General features: G+C 39.9%; 1 long non-coding RNA gene across 3 annotated transcripts; it reads right to left on the bottom strand.

Annotated features, from left to right (window-relative positions):
* Window positions 1–836: 836 nt before the first annotated feature.
* LOC309435085 lies at window positions 837–13,520 on the bottom strand. 3 transcript variants are annotated; one of them, XR_014183103.1, is made up of 6 exons: window positions 13,405–13,520; window positions 13,031–13,309; window positions 6,079–6,811; window positions 5,562–5,617; window positions 2,227–2,289; window positions 837–1,961 (listed from the first exon to the last, which is right to left on the bottom strand). It is a non-coding gene; the product is annotated as an uncharacterized lncRNA (long non-coding RNA). The 3 variants fall into 3 exon arrangements; XR_014183102.1 differs by having other exon boundaries at window positions 5,562–6,811; XR_014183104.1 differs by lacking the exons at window positions 837–1,961; window positions 2,227–2,289 and having other exon boundaries at window positions 5,191–6,811.
* Between the last annotated feature and the right edge of the window lie 14 nt (window positions 13,521–13,534).

The following is a 13,534-nucleotide window of genomic DNA, read 5'->3' as shown; positions in this document are numbered from 1 at the left end:
TCATTACTGTACACAGAGATCTCGAAGATAAAGGCATTCCTATGGCCCATGAAAGTGAGCAGCCAGGAAGCCCCAGCTGAGGAAACGGCTGCGGGATCAGGTCACATGGGCAGAGACTCTACAATACCCAAAATGAGAAAAAGGTTCAACTGGTTCCAGCACTCACAGATCTAGCTGGTTGCTTCTAGAGCAATACTTCTGCTTTATAAAACAATTCCATGTAGTAGCAGTGAAAGCAATATAAATCAGAAATGTGCAGATACATAGCTGATATATGTATAACCATGTGTCAATACAGGGGCTGAACACAGTTCTTTGAAAACAGCACCACTGTAACAGAACTAGAATGGCAATCTTGATATAAGCAAAGAAAGCATAATCACATAAAAAAGTTTTTCTCTCAATTATATAGATAAAATATTTCTTCTGAAATAAAGGTTTGTATCAGGAAGACACACAATCATGATCCGGTGAGGACAGAAGTAGTCGGGAAGAGCTGTCCTGAATTACAGGTTGATTCAACCCCAGCCAAGAGGCCACAGCAACTGTGCATCAGAACAGCTCTACTCAGGAAAAAGACCTTCAAAACTGCTGAAAGCAGCACACAGTGAGAGCATTAACAATTGAAATTGCCTTCAGCTAAACTACTGTTTAGTGCTGTGTTGGCTTTTCGTAGAGTCATCATGTTCACTGTTTGTTTACAATTCATTTTGTTTTTCAAGCGATGATACAGTATTGCACTTAATGAATATGCCAAAATCCTGCTGCCAGGAATTGGCTTTAGCTCAGCGAAGCAAGCAGAATTCAAACAAGCATAAACACATGGGCTCAAGAAATTATTCTTTTTTTTTTCTTTCTTTTTTTTTTTTTTTTTTTTTTGCAGAGGAGTAGAGGTTTTTTTGTGAATAAAGCTGTTTTGAGAATACAAAACAAACTTTATGGACACTGTGTTGTCCAATTTTTATGCCAGCTGCTCACTGATACATAGCTGATTATTTTTATCAGTATTACCTATAGGTTATCCTCCAGCTAATTAAATTGCAAATAGCTTTTCCTTCCCATGGTTAATCACTGTGCAGCAACTGCAAAGGCCTACAGGCCACTGACACTGGTCTTTTGTACTCTCGAGCTGCAAGGAAGACTGTCTAAATTAAACATAAAGGCTGTTGGCTGAATTTATAACATTTCAGTTGCTCATTAACAAAGCACTCTTTTGAAGCTGCTGATTAAAAACTTTCTTCAGGGAATATTATAGTATTCTGTCTGCATGCAGTTCTTTTTCTCATAGGTATTTATGCACTGAAATAAGAAAGAGGGACCTGTTGCTAAGCACCAAACAACTCATACCTGACTTCTGAAGGCTTTTGTCAGAAAGATAGATGGAAGGAGTTTGGATAGTTCATAACAACACTTTTTCAAGAACATGGCAAGCAAAAAATTCAGCCTGATGCATTAGGTCAATAGGAAATTCCAGTGGGTGAGTTCATCTGATTTAGCAAACCAGATGGGTTTCTCCTTGCCTTTTAGCAGGCTTGCTACAGAACAAGGATCTCAGAAATTATTCCTTTTTTATTGCTTTTGTTGGCATTCTATACAAGTGTCATTTCCATACCTTACTTTAACAATAACCACATATAGGTTTTATATCATTATTCTGATTTGGTGATAGATGAATTCCCAAACCTCAACATTTATTTCAACCTTTTGCTCATTTCAAGGAAAAGTCATTTTAGCACATTTTTTTCCCAGAAAATAATTTAAAAGTCACCCAAGTCTAGCATAACTCACTAGAAATTAACACAGTTAGTGAAAAATTAAATAAATGCAATTACTGAAAATATTAGAATTTGGCACCTGATCAGGCAGCCAAAGCAGCCACTGTTCTTTGATTCTGTGATCCATGCTTCCTCTGCTCAGACATTGTTCAGGCAGCAATGCTGTGAGCAGCTTTTCTTAACGATCTATGGAAGGCAAGTATAGATTTTCCATTACATAAAAAGCGCTGTTAATGCTACTAGGCACAGCTTACAATACAGTAAGTATACAGTTACATGCTATTCTAACATCCAGATAACTGAGTTTTCTCTTTTAACTCCTTCCTTAAACCCAGTTTTCTCTATCTCTTATCCCTATCATCTCAGTAATGCTTAAGAAAGGGACAGGAAACACACACTACAGACCACGTAGTTTAATACAGACATTAACACAGTCCGAGTACAGACTTACCCAAAATAGTAATTGATCCAGAGCAGTTTTTGCTCAGCTACACGGCTCCTTGTTGCAGTTTAACTGTGGAAGCAACGTATATAAGCATTCAGCTTTACAGCTCTGCCCAGCTGCTCAGCCAGCTTTATTGCCTGCACTGATTGCCATGATGCCGTAAGACTCCTCAGGATCCATGATGCTGTTGCCAACTGGCCAAATTTGAGTCCTGGCTCATCTCTGTGTGCTGTAGGCCTGGCCTGTGCTCAGGTATTCAGGTGCTATCACCCATCACACCCAGCTCCAGCTGTATAAAAATATTAGTTCTCTGCACTCGCTCAATAGTCAGAGAAAGAAATCAGGCACCTCCAAACTGTGGGTTTGTTTTGGGGCAGACTAAAGACACTCAACTTCTAGGCAGCTACCTTCAGGCAAAACAAATCTTACCCTGAGCTTCAGGCTAGTAGCTCATCCCAGGCTTCCCTTATCGAAAGATCAGATCCATATATATATAATTAAATTATTAGAGGATATTACCATCATATTTACTCAAGGGCACAAGTTGAACATATATTCTCCAGCATCTTAATGCAACAACTTGGAAATTCTGCAGCATCTTTACTTAAATTTAAATACTTAGTTCTTGTCATTAATTAAAGACAACTGAAGCAATCACTGGAGCATCCTTGTATTATCTATCTTTATATTACAATACATTTATTTTTCAATGCTTGCACATGTTCGGGGTTCAAGACTCTGTGGCAACTGCATTTTGTGTTGATTTTCGTACAACAAATAACCACACTGTAGAAGTTACCAAGGGAAAAGAGAGGGCTGCTAATAGATGGCTGGCAAAGAGAAAGTTGGGGATTTTATAATCTGAGAAGCCAGCAGAAAGTGTTTGGGAATGTGGGATAACATTGTTTGGATAACTCTGCTCACAGAAGCAGCTAACTTGATGAAGTTGATATTTAAACCTTTACATTTCAAGTTAACAATCTGATTGCACCAAGCTTAGTGGTGCATATCATTGAAAATCTTTTGTCAGACTGATTTCAGATTTACTGGCCTTTATTTATAGTTTTCTGAAGAAAACAGTTTCTGGAGCTTCTTAAACCCACTGTGCTCTATGTCCCAGATTGTTGCCTTTCTCAAATCCTATTATAGTCCAGAGTGCCAGACTTACCATTTTTTGTGGGAGACAGCTGCTTATGCTGATCATTTTCTTCCCTACCACTTGTCTACATTTTTCTACTGACTTCCAGATGTTTTGCAGCTCGTGCAGAACAGTAACTCCAAGCAGGCTGCCAAACATCTACTGATCCCAGATATTGTGCATGCACAGGTTTTCTCTGTATTTGATGTGCACTGCGATTGTTCTCCTTCACAAAGCGATGCAGTTCAAGCCACATATGCTCAGAAAATCATCAGGTTTGCAGTGCAAGAATTTCAGTGCGTATACAGTAATGAGCTGGTCTGTAGAAAAGCAGTAAGTCCAGAACACATTCAAATTTATGCGCATCCATAAAGACCCATTATACCTTTAACACATTTGCTTCCACATTTGCCCCTAGAACTTCAGATACTGACTGGGAGGCATGAGAGTACCCATGTACCTCTGGAATATCTTATTTTCTTTGAAAATCCCAGTTAAGTAAGTATATAAGGAGGAACTGAGTTAATATGAGAGGCTTAAGAGATCTAGCTAAGAGGCATTTTCAAACACAGTGTGGTCTTCGTGCCAAATGAGCTGCAGTATGTCAAATGAAAGGTTTGGAATAAGAATCCAAGTCACAACTACTAAGTAGATTCAACATAATTATGGGATGGGCAGTTCCTCCCTAGCTGGCTGCAGTTCTTGCATTGATGGTATTGCATAGTGGGTGCACTACTTCAACCATTAGCCGTAATCTCACATGTTTCTGACTATCGCTGTCAGTCATCCCACTGGTCTGTTAATGCGGGCAGATGTATTTTTTGTAGTCTACGTAATGTATTTGTTTTATCATGAAACATTTTTCAGTGGTCTGAAAAATCAGGACATTGTTCAAGATGGAAGGATGTATGGTATTATTTTTAAGAATAATCAGCTGCACAGGAAGGTTGTGGAGTGTTCCTTATTGGTAAGCAGTATGCCCTTCAGAAGAGCATCTCAGGGTAGCCCTGCATCATAAATGGAACAAGCCAGTGCTGTCACGCTGTTGTAAAATCAGCAGACATTGCTGTGGGATGTATAAACAGCTCTATAAAAGATACATTGTGCAAGGTTCTCTTCAAATTAGCACTGATAAGACCTCAGCTGAAGTACAGCATGCATGTTTGGCCACCTCACTTGAAGAAAGACCAATAAGGAAACAAGGGTAGAGTCATGTCATTTTCAGAAGTACAGAAAATGTAACCCATGAGGTAAGATTGAAAGAATTTTTGTTTAGTCTAGCAATGAGAGGATTGAGGGAAGATATGATATCAGTTGTCAAACACATAAAAAGTACTGCACAGATACTAACTGTTCTCCATATCTACTGATATGGCAAGAAGTACTAGCCTTAAGTTACAACCTGAAGATTTAAGTTATATTTTACAAAAAGGTTTTGAACTGTAAGGAATGTTATGCAACAGCTCGCTGTGGAGAGCTTTGAAGAATCAGCATGACTGCCAATTTTCAAGGTCAGGTTGAACAAATATCTGCCAGGAGCTGATTAGATAGAGCAGATTCTGCTCTGATGCAAGAAGATGAACTGGAAAACCCTTTCAGATCTTTTTTTAAAAATCATGTCTAGAGATGCAACTCCATTGTCTTGATTACTAAACTGGCATGAAGAAGGAAGAAAAATGCACCAGTGTCACCTCTCCAAGTTTTCTTAAATCATGCCAAGTTTGGGGTTTGTTGGTTTGTTTGTTTGTTTTCCCCTACTTGTTAAATTTCAGTCTTGTTTTATCTAGAATGAAGGTATCTGTGGTAGAAGAACAGTACAGCACATACGAAACTGGAAAATTATTTTTATTAAGGTTGCTCTATTTTGTGTTTTGTAAATACTTTTAAAACTTAAATCATGTGAGCAGCTGGGATAAAAGAACCCTTTGACTTGTAACTGCTGGTTTTGTTTAAATGACAGGAATGGCAGGGATAAGAGAAGAACCCTTTCTTTAGCTTTATCTGTGCTGGAGAACATCTCTTGCAGTTGCTCTGTAAACCACGGGTTTGTCTCGGTCTTTTTACACTGACGTTCTAAACTCCCCAAAGTTCTCCTAGGGACCTGGGCACACAGACACCAGGATTTGGTGTCCTTTCATCTTGGCTTGAAAACCTGCTCATGATCAAACCTCTCCATTTCAACTCTAAAGAAACTTACTCCTACCTTTGTAGAGGTCCTGGTGAAATGAGGGGAAATCCCACTTGCAATTGCCAGTATTTCTATGATTAAACATAAATAGCGCAGTTAAAAGTTAGCAAGAGAACACCAGTCCCTCACTTCATTTACTACAAAGGAGCAAGTCACTTGTTCTGTATCTACCCCAAAACCCATAAAAATTGTTGTTTCTAAAAGCCTCCATCCCAGGAAGCATGAAGCTTAGAAGCAATCTTCTTATTTTCCATTTTAAAGGTATTTTTTTCTTCTGCTTATGTATGTACTTTTAACTATTGTATTTTATTAATTAACACCATTATTTTGTTATCTGGCTCCAAAAGCATTTGCTGTGGAAGAAGCTTGCTGCCGTGAAGCACTGTGAGTCATTTATCATTTTGTAGGTTTTTTTGGAAGAAAAAATATCTATACCAAAATATTTAAAGCAGCATCAGTCATTTCCCATGTTATACATAACATACATGACAATTACATCCTCTTTGAAAAAGACAATGATGCTAATAATTACCTTGAAAGAAAAACTTTGTTACCTTCATAGAATTTACATGACCAGTAAACCACCATCAACAATTATTTATGCATTTTTAGTAACGATTGTGCAGTTCTCCTCTAGTTTTGCCAAAACAAAAAGACTCGTTTCAGATGCATGTATTTTCCACTGACATCTATGCTTGCTTTTCTTTCATGTACTCAGTGAACCAGCTGTGTTGACTGATGTCTGAGAAATCAAGTTCACTCCCAGAGTAATTCCATTGTAGTCAATTTAGTTGCAGCGAGGACCAATTTGACCCATGGAGCTCAGTTTATTGTAGAAGGTCACGCAGCCTGTCAGTATCTCAGACAGGATTTAAATAGAGGATCCTCCTGAATCCTGATTCAAATGAGCCTTTTTTGACATCATCATCGTGTCTACACATTCGGAGCGACATTTGGTCAAATGCCACTCGGAGCGTTGCTCATCTGTTGGCATACCAAAAAGTGCCCTTCATGGCTGCAGTCACATGTCCTCATTCTTGATTGCAATTTATTTATAACTCTCTCCTCTATGCAGTGCCAAGTGTTAGAACCAGAGTGGATTTCCTTTCCCTCTCCCTCCGGGGAGCTGTGGATGAAGAAGAGGTTTCAGACTCGTTTCAGGAGGGCGGTCGCAGGTACTGGGGTCAGTAGTACTGCTGCACACAGCAGTTTCCATTAGTGCCAGAGCAGCAGCTGGAGGCAGGCTCCTGTAGCACATCACACACCTGCATGGAGTGTCAACAGTTACAATAATATTTCCATTATGAAAGATCCTCACTGAGTGCAGTGGTTTGGACTATGAGATTTCCTGAAGCTCCTAGCCCTGTATTTCTGTGATGCTTGTATAATAAGGCTACAAAAACTATTTGTGCAGGCAAGGAAAATAATGGTCAGTGATTCTGAATATTTACAAGCAATCTGGAGCGAGCTCTGACTTACCTCATCATTATACACCTCCTTTCTTCTTCACGACTATTTCCCTGTAGTTGCTTTACATGACTTTAAAAGTTATTACTTTTTCTTGTTTTTCATTTCACAATGTATTTTTTCACTGTAATCTAAAAACTAATTTATTTTAAATTATGCAAAAGTTCTCGGTTACAATACCAGCAGTATTATCTAATTTTAACCAGGTGTCTTATGAAACCATGCTCTGTGCCTTTGTGTCAAAGCAATCAGCCAACTTCAATGATATTTGAAAGAAGGGAAGAAATTTTGAGGGCTTTCTGAGGTTTAGGAAATCTTAGAGCATTCCCTGGTTTCTTAATTAAGGTGAACAACTCAGCTACATCCCAGTTCACACTGTGAAGAAACCTGGTATGCACCTGTCCTTTTCCCTGTAGCCTGGTTTTCATAGAAAGTAAATATTAAAAAATTGTGCTTGATGGGATCTAAATGATGCTCCAAAAGCATCTGTTCCAGTCAATCAAGGGACTAAGGCCACAGAGCATGTCATAGTACACCCCTGAAGTAAGCCTAAACCAGACCAAAGTAATTAAGTTCCTATAATTTTCTTTAACATTAGTATCTGGATATACGAAGGAGACTCAAATTAGTTCCCTGAGTATGAGAAAAGTAGGTGGAACATGGCAGCATGTATTACCTTAGTATGAGTCAGCTGGCAGTGGGCATGAGCACTTGCTGGCCAGTCTGCCTGCACACATGACTCACTGGATTAACCTCAGCACGAGCTGCCTCTTGCCCAAACAGATGACACAGAAGGCATGGAGAGGAATGGGCTCGGATTATTGCTCTGAGAGGGTGAAACTACAGAGCAGTGAACAGAAGTGATCACGACACCAAGTCTGCTTAGTTTCATTCTTTCTGAAGGAGCCCATTTATATATGATTGTAGTTTCTGTGTGGCTTTGTCTTTCCATATGTGCTCTGAAAGTATATGAGTAAACAGTGGCCCCAGTTCTTCCACAACCATCACTGTTTTTATTCTGCATTGTTGTCAGAGGTATTACAACAACTTTAAACTCAAAAAATGAGACAGACAGTGAATTCAAAGGAGTTGTCCTAATCTAAGGATCTCCCAGTGGGTATGTCACTGTTTAGCAGGAAATAAACATCTATGAACCTCCAACATTGTCTGTGTGTAAGACTTCAAAGGTGTTATGTTCAAACATGAGAAGGAAGAGTCAGTTTTTACACTCTGCAGCTTTATGGGCAACTCCCATAAAGCACATAGAATAAATAGTTGGACTGACCTGTCACACTCTCATGATCAGCTCATCTCTGTATTGGTGCGCCCCAAAATCATCCTGAGAACAACCTATTTGGGACACGTCTGGTGATAACTCAGGCCCGTGCACCCTTTCAGGATCCTCTTTGGGCAGTCTAGATATTCCTTCTGCAGATGTGCACAGTTGGGAACATCCCCAGCCAGCGTATTTCCACCACAAATTACTTAAGGGTATATTCTTCCATGCTCTCATACCTCTTTCCCTTTCTACACGCTTGCACCTTGTCCCTCTCTGAGCACTTTGCAGTACTTTCAGCATAGTAACCCTCTCATTTTGCAGGCTGACCGTACGCCAAACAAGTAAGCTGTGTCTGGGCAGGATGAATTTTCCTCCTGCATTCCAGTGGACTCACAACGGGCACTCCCTGCTGAAGGGTTATGTTCACAGCCATGAAGGCAGCCAGACCATCTTACAGACCCAGCGAGACCTAGCCCTGGGCTTGTAAGATGACACGTATCTGCCTCACAATAACCCACTTGGCCCTGTGATGAATAAAATCACAAAGCTAGGGCCAAATACTTCTTAGAGCCACAAAAAAATGAAACCACAGAGATATAAATGGCATGAGAATAAGGTTCATAACGTATACAGACAGCAATCTGGTTATATCAGAAATTAAACTAGAGGGTATAGTTAAGATCATAGCAACTGCCAGTGTTCACATCCAAGCCATGGCACTATCCATTAGCAATGGTGCCTTAAATAAAAGATGGTCATAAACTTGATCCATTTTAGTATAACTCTAAAATGTTAGAGGGACACTTTTCAGTAATGCATTTAGACAGAAAGAGTTTCTCATTATCTTGTCTGCAATGAAAGCAACACAATGTTCTACAAATTTTAATTTGCAACTAAAAGTCAAGACCCTCATAACAGCCTAACTGTCTTAGGAGCTATCCTACATATTATTTTTTTTTTCTCCTTTGTACATCCAGGATATCTTTTTCCTGTTTATTAAACCTGTCACAGTATCTCATGCCCAGTTACAAATTCAATTGCCAAAGGGCAAAGATTTTTCTTTCTGCACAGTGCCACTCACAAAGGAATATGATCAGGCCCTTTAGATGCTGTAATTGAATCTCCTAAATAAATTTTAATGACAGTAATTTTGTAAAATGTTATGCAATATTACATTATCAGGTACTGACTGTGACAGCATCATCTCATGGTAGTGCTTGTTCATAAGGGCACTGCCAAGCTTCACTGATTTTGGAAACAAAGGTAACAACTTTAATTTCCCCTGAGATCCATGGTTAAATCTCAAAACCAGGTGTTGTCTAAGGCTAGATGAGTTTCAGTAAACTGGAACACATGGGTCTGCGCATTGCCACACTTTAATAACCACTAATTCTCTAGCAAAGTTGGTACCTGAGTTTTGGCTCATGCCAACTGGCATTCTAGTGCCCACGTGTGTGTCAGGGACCAGCATGAGCCAGGGGAGACGTCTGGCAGCAGTTTTCATGCAGCACCTGCTCTTCAGGGCTGGGAATGTATGAAAATAGATGTGCTTCACAATTTGGTGCTGGGGCTGGAGAACACTCCTGGCCCCTTACCAGCATAACACAGCCAAATGTTTCTGTTGTGGTGTCAGTTTATTGCCTCCCCCAGTTTTGTCCCCTAGCTTAAAGAAATACCAACTAGGCATCAAGAGAGTATTTCACATAATATTTAGAAGCACATTCTAGTTTGTTTTAACCGTAGTTCTTAAGTTCCTTCTCTGCAGCCCCAAAGACTGTCAAAATCTTTATTATGTAAGAGGTTTGGATTTGTAATGGTAAACATGACATTACAGTCCTTTCACTAAGTATTGTATATTCATGATACACCAATTTTGTAACTAAGGCAATTTAATGTTTTGATTAAACATTACTGTGAAGCATTTCAAACCTATATATATATATCTAAATATATTATAATAGCTGGTTGCATAACCCTCTTTCACAGGGTAACTTAGCATCCAAGATGATTTGAAACTCTGCTTGCCTCTGCCTGCAACAGGTGCCAAATAACTTCTCTGCCTTAACTTCTCTCCAAAACAGTGTAGATACCATCAGGGTGGTTTCCTCTCCACACCACAGTTAGAGGGCTGGGTTGTGTTTTTGATTACATCCTGATATGGGCCAATATTATCAAAAAGACTTTTACTAGGGTAGTAAAATTTATTTTGGTGAAAAATTTATATTCTAGTAAAAATTTCAATGTAGCTAATATTAGAGTGGTGAAAAACTTCTTTGCTAAGATAGTTTATTTCACTTAGAGATCCAGCACAGATCCAAAAACTCTGGGGTTTTTTTGTTTGTTTGTTTTTTCTGTGATAAACTGCATCTGCATTATAACAGTAAACATTGCCTAGCACACAGCAAGACTAAGACTAAAGAGATTTTGGACTATGACTGGATATTCTAAGATGGAGCAAGAGACGGTACAACATTTTTTATCTTGTTATCTAGGAGGATTTCTAATAAAGTTAAACCAGCTCAGTTGTAAAGCTATAAAAATTTTAACTCTCAGAAATGTCATTTTTTCCTACTTTAGATTGTGCTCAAGACAATGAGTATCTTGCTCTGACACAGCTTATGTCAAACAACTCAAGTAAAATTCCTGAAAAAGATATTAATTCTACACTTTAGAGATCTAAACAAAATACTGTCAAACTTTGGTTGCACAGGAGATTAAACACTTCATCAAGAAAAGTTTTATAATCAAGTTAGTTGAGCTGTCGGGTCCATGAATAATGCATACGCTGTCTCCAAGGGAAAGACACCACTGCGGATACAATTCATGAAATACTAACTGTGCGATTCTAATTAAGATATAGGTTGTTGCATTAAGCAGATTAAGCTACATTAAGGACCTTATCCTTCCAAGTGACTAATGAAATGGTATATCCCAAAAACTTCTTCAATAAAAAATGATTCTGTTCCAGCTGTTAAATTTCACTGTGAGAAAATAAAATGCACTATGATTATGATTCTGTGGCCCCCAAATAACCCCACTTTGTTATTCCTCCGTATATGTGCCTCTCTGCAGTACAAAGAAGTTCCCAAATCTTTTTCATTTCCATATATAGTGGACAATATATACAGACAGTATGAGTAGTAAAAATGCCAGGAATGCATGCCACTGAAGAAAATACTATTATTAACACTCCCTTTCTTAGGACTAGGTGCCAAGCAAAAAACTCTTACCTAATGCACAGATGGCTGGAACCTTCCCATCTGTTAGGAACTTCTGGCCTCCAGCTCCTGCAGGATCCTAACGTCAGTCCTCTAAGCACATTAGCACGTCTGGGCTGTACTATGAGTCAGAGAGATCTCTGTTCTGGGTTTACACAACTGTATGAGCACAGATGTCCCACTGGGACTTTTCCCCAGTTTAAATGCATTTGTGTGCATCAGACATTGAATGATCAAAACCTACCAAAGTGACAGGACTAGACTGAGATGTTAGTTGGCTCATGGGAATACTGAAACAGGAAACTAATTTAAAATTCTGATTCTGTTGAAGGGCAATTCTGAAGCTGAACTTTTTCATGTTGTGCACACTGGTGTGGCAGAGTAGGTAACAGGTGCTGATATAAACTTCCAGCAGTGTCCAAAATTACACAACCACATAATTCTTCACTAGTTGTTATACCAGAAAAGAGATGTTCACCTTTTGAACTGAAAACTGCATGCTGCACAGACACCAGCTGTCTTTACTTTCAGCCTCCAAATGTTGACGTGTATATTTGTAGTACAGACAAAATACATTTACTAAAGCAAAGCCTCCCGAACTGTGGCTTTTGCAGCACTGGTAACATAAAAACTACTTGCAAATGACACGTGGAGGCAGGTCGGCCTACCAGAAGATACTCAGATGAAGTGTAAGATGAGCATCCTAAATCTGCTATTATTGGCAATCAGCTACCACCAGCTTGGAGGCACTGACCTTGTTGCTCACGCAAATTTCTATACATAGGCACTAATTATTACTAACTACTAATGGGCATTGATCAGAGCTATAGAGAGAAGCCATATCATCTAACTCATTTAGTAGGTCTTAGATTCCATAAAATAACAGTAAAAATAACTTAAATCAGTCGCTGTAGATTTGTGTTTAATAACATATGAGTAAAAATAATTGCAACTACAAGCCCAGTTTAGCATTAGACATACTGATAGTGATGAAATGATCAGGAAATGTCAGGTGAAAAGAGCCAGAAAAAAGAAAGAAATCAGGATTTTCCACTGGCAAAGGTCAGCAAATTTGCCTCACCGTAAGCAAACAATACATACCTGTCTTCTTCATACAGAACAAGATAATTTGGTGGCAGTATCCTTCCTCTGCCTTACAGAGACTAAGAGAATGACAGATGAACGATAAGAAGAGTAAGGCTCATGTTCCTAGCCTTCCAAGACATACTTTGAGAACCTTAGCCTCTGAACATAGGTAAGATTTCTTCACTAGTAAACTGGACATCAGTTCCTGATCTTCAAGATAAAATGTACATGAATGTATTACGGGAGGTCCAAATAGTCCTAGATTTCATATTGCTGCTAAATACATTTATTTTTTTTTCATATCGCAGCTGCATAGCTTTGTTTTTCACCTTCCATTGTATTATGTGCTTAAGGAGGTAAGGAAAGATTAAAAAAATTCATACTTATGTCTTAGCACCTAATTTCTCAGGCCTGGGTGCCTCAGAATCCCTCACCTCCCATCCCGTCGGCTGGAGTCCCGTGTGAACTCATGGGCGTGAAGAAGGTGTGAGGCGATGGCTGAAATCCATCACGTGAAGAAACTTGGGCATAAGTTTAACTTCGGAGTTTTAACTTCTTTAAGGCTTGGGCATGAGTTTAAATTTCTACGGTAGGGGAAATGTCCATGGGGACCGCGGGGCCTGCGAGCGGGGCTGCCCTGCGGGAGGGCCCTGCCCGGCCCCACGGGACACCGCAGCCCCCGCCGCGCCGGTACCTCCCGTGAGCGCCGGTACCTCCCGTGAGCGCCGGTACCTCCCGTGAGCGCCGGTACCTCCCGTGAGCGCCGGTACCGCCCGTGAGCGCCGGTACCGCCCGTGAGCGCCGGTACCGCTGCGGGTTCCTGAGAAAACCCAGTCTAGGAAACTTCTCCGTGCAGCTCTAGGTGGACTGAGCCCGCCCGTACTCCCAAGTGGGACTGCGGGCGGCGTTTACCCACCGTCCGAGCCGAACAAGGGCAG

This window comes from Streptopelia decaocto, assembly GCF_964273445.1.
Source record: "Streptopelia decaocto genome assembly, chromosome: 1".
Lineage (NCBI taxonomy): Eukaryota > Metazoa > Chordata > Aves > Columbiformes > Columbidae > Streptopelia > Streptopelia decaocto.
The sequence above is the reverse complement of the archived record's forward strand: the minus strand, read 5'-3'. Positions and strand labels throughout refer to the sequence as shown.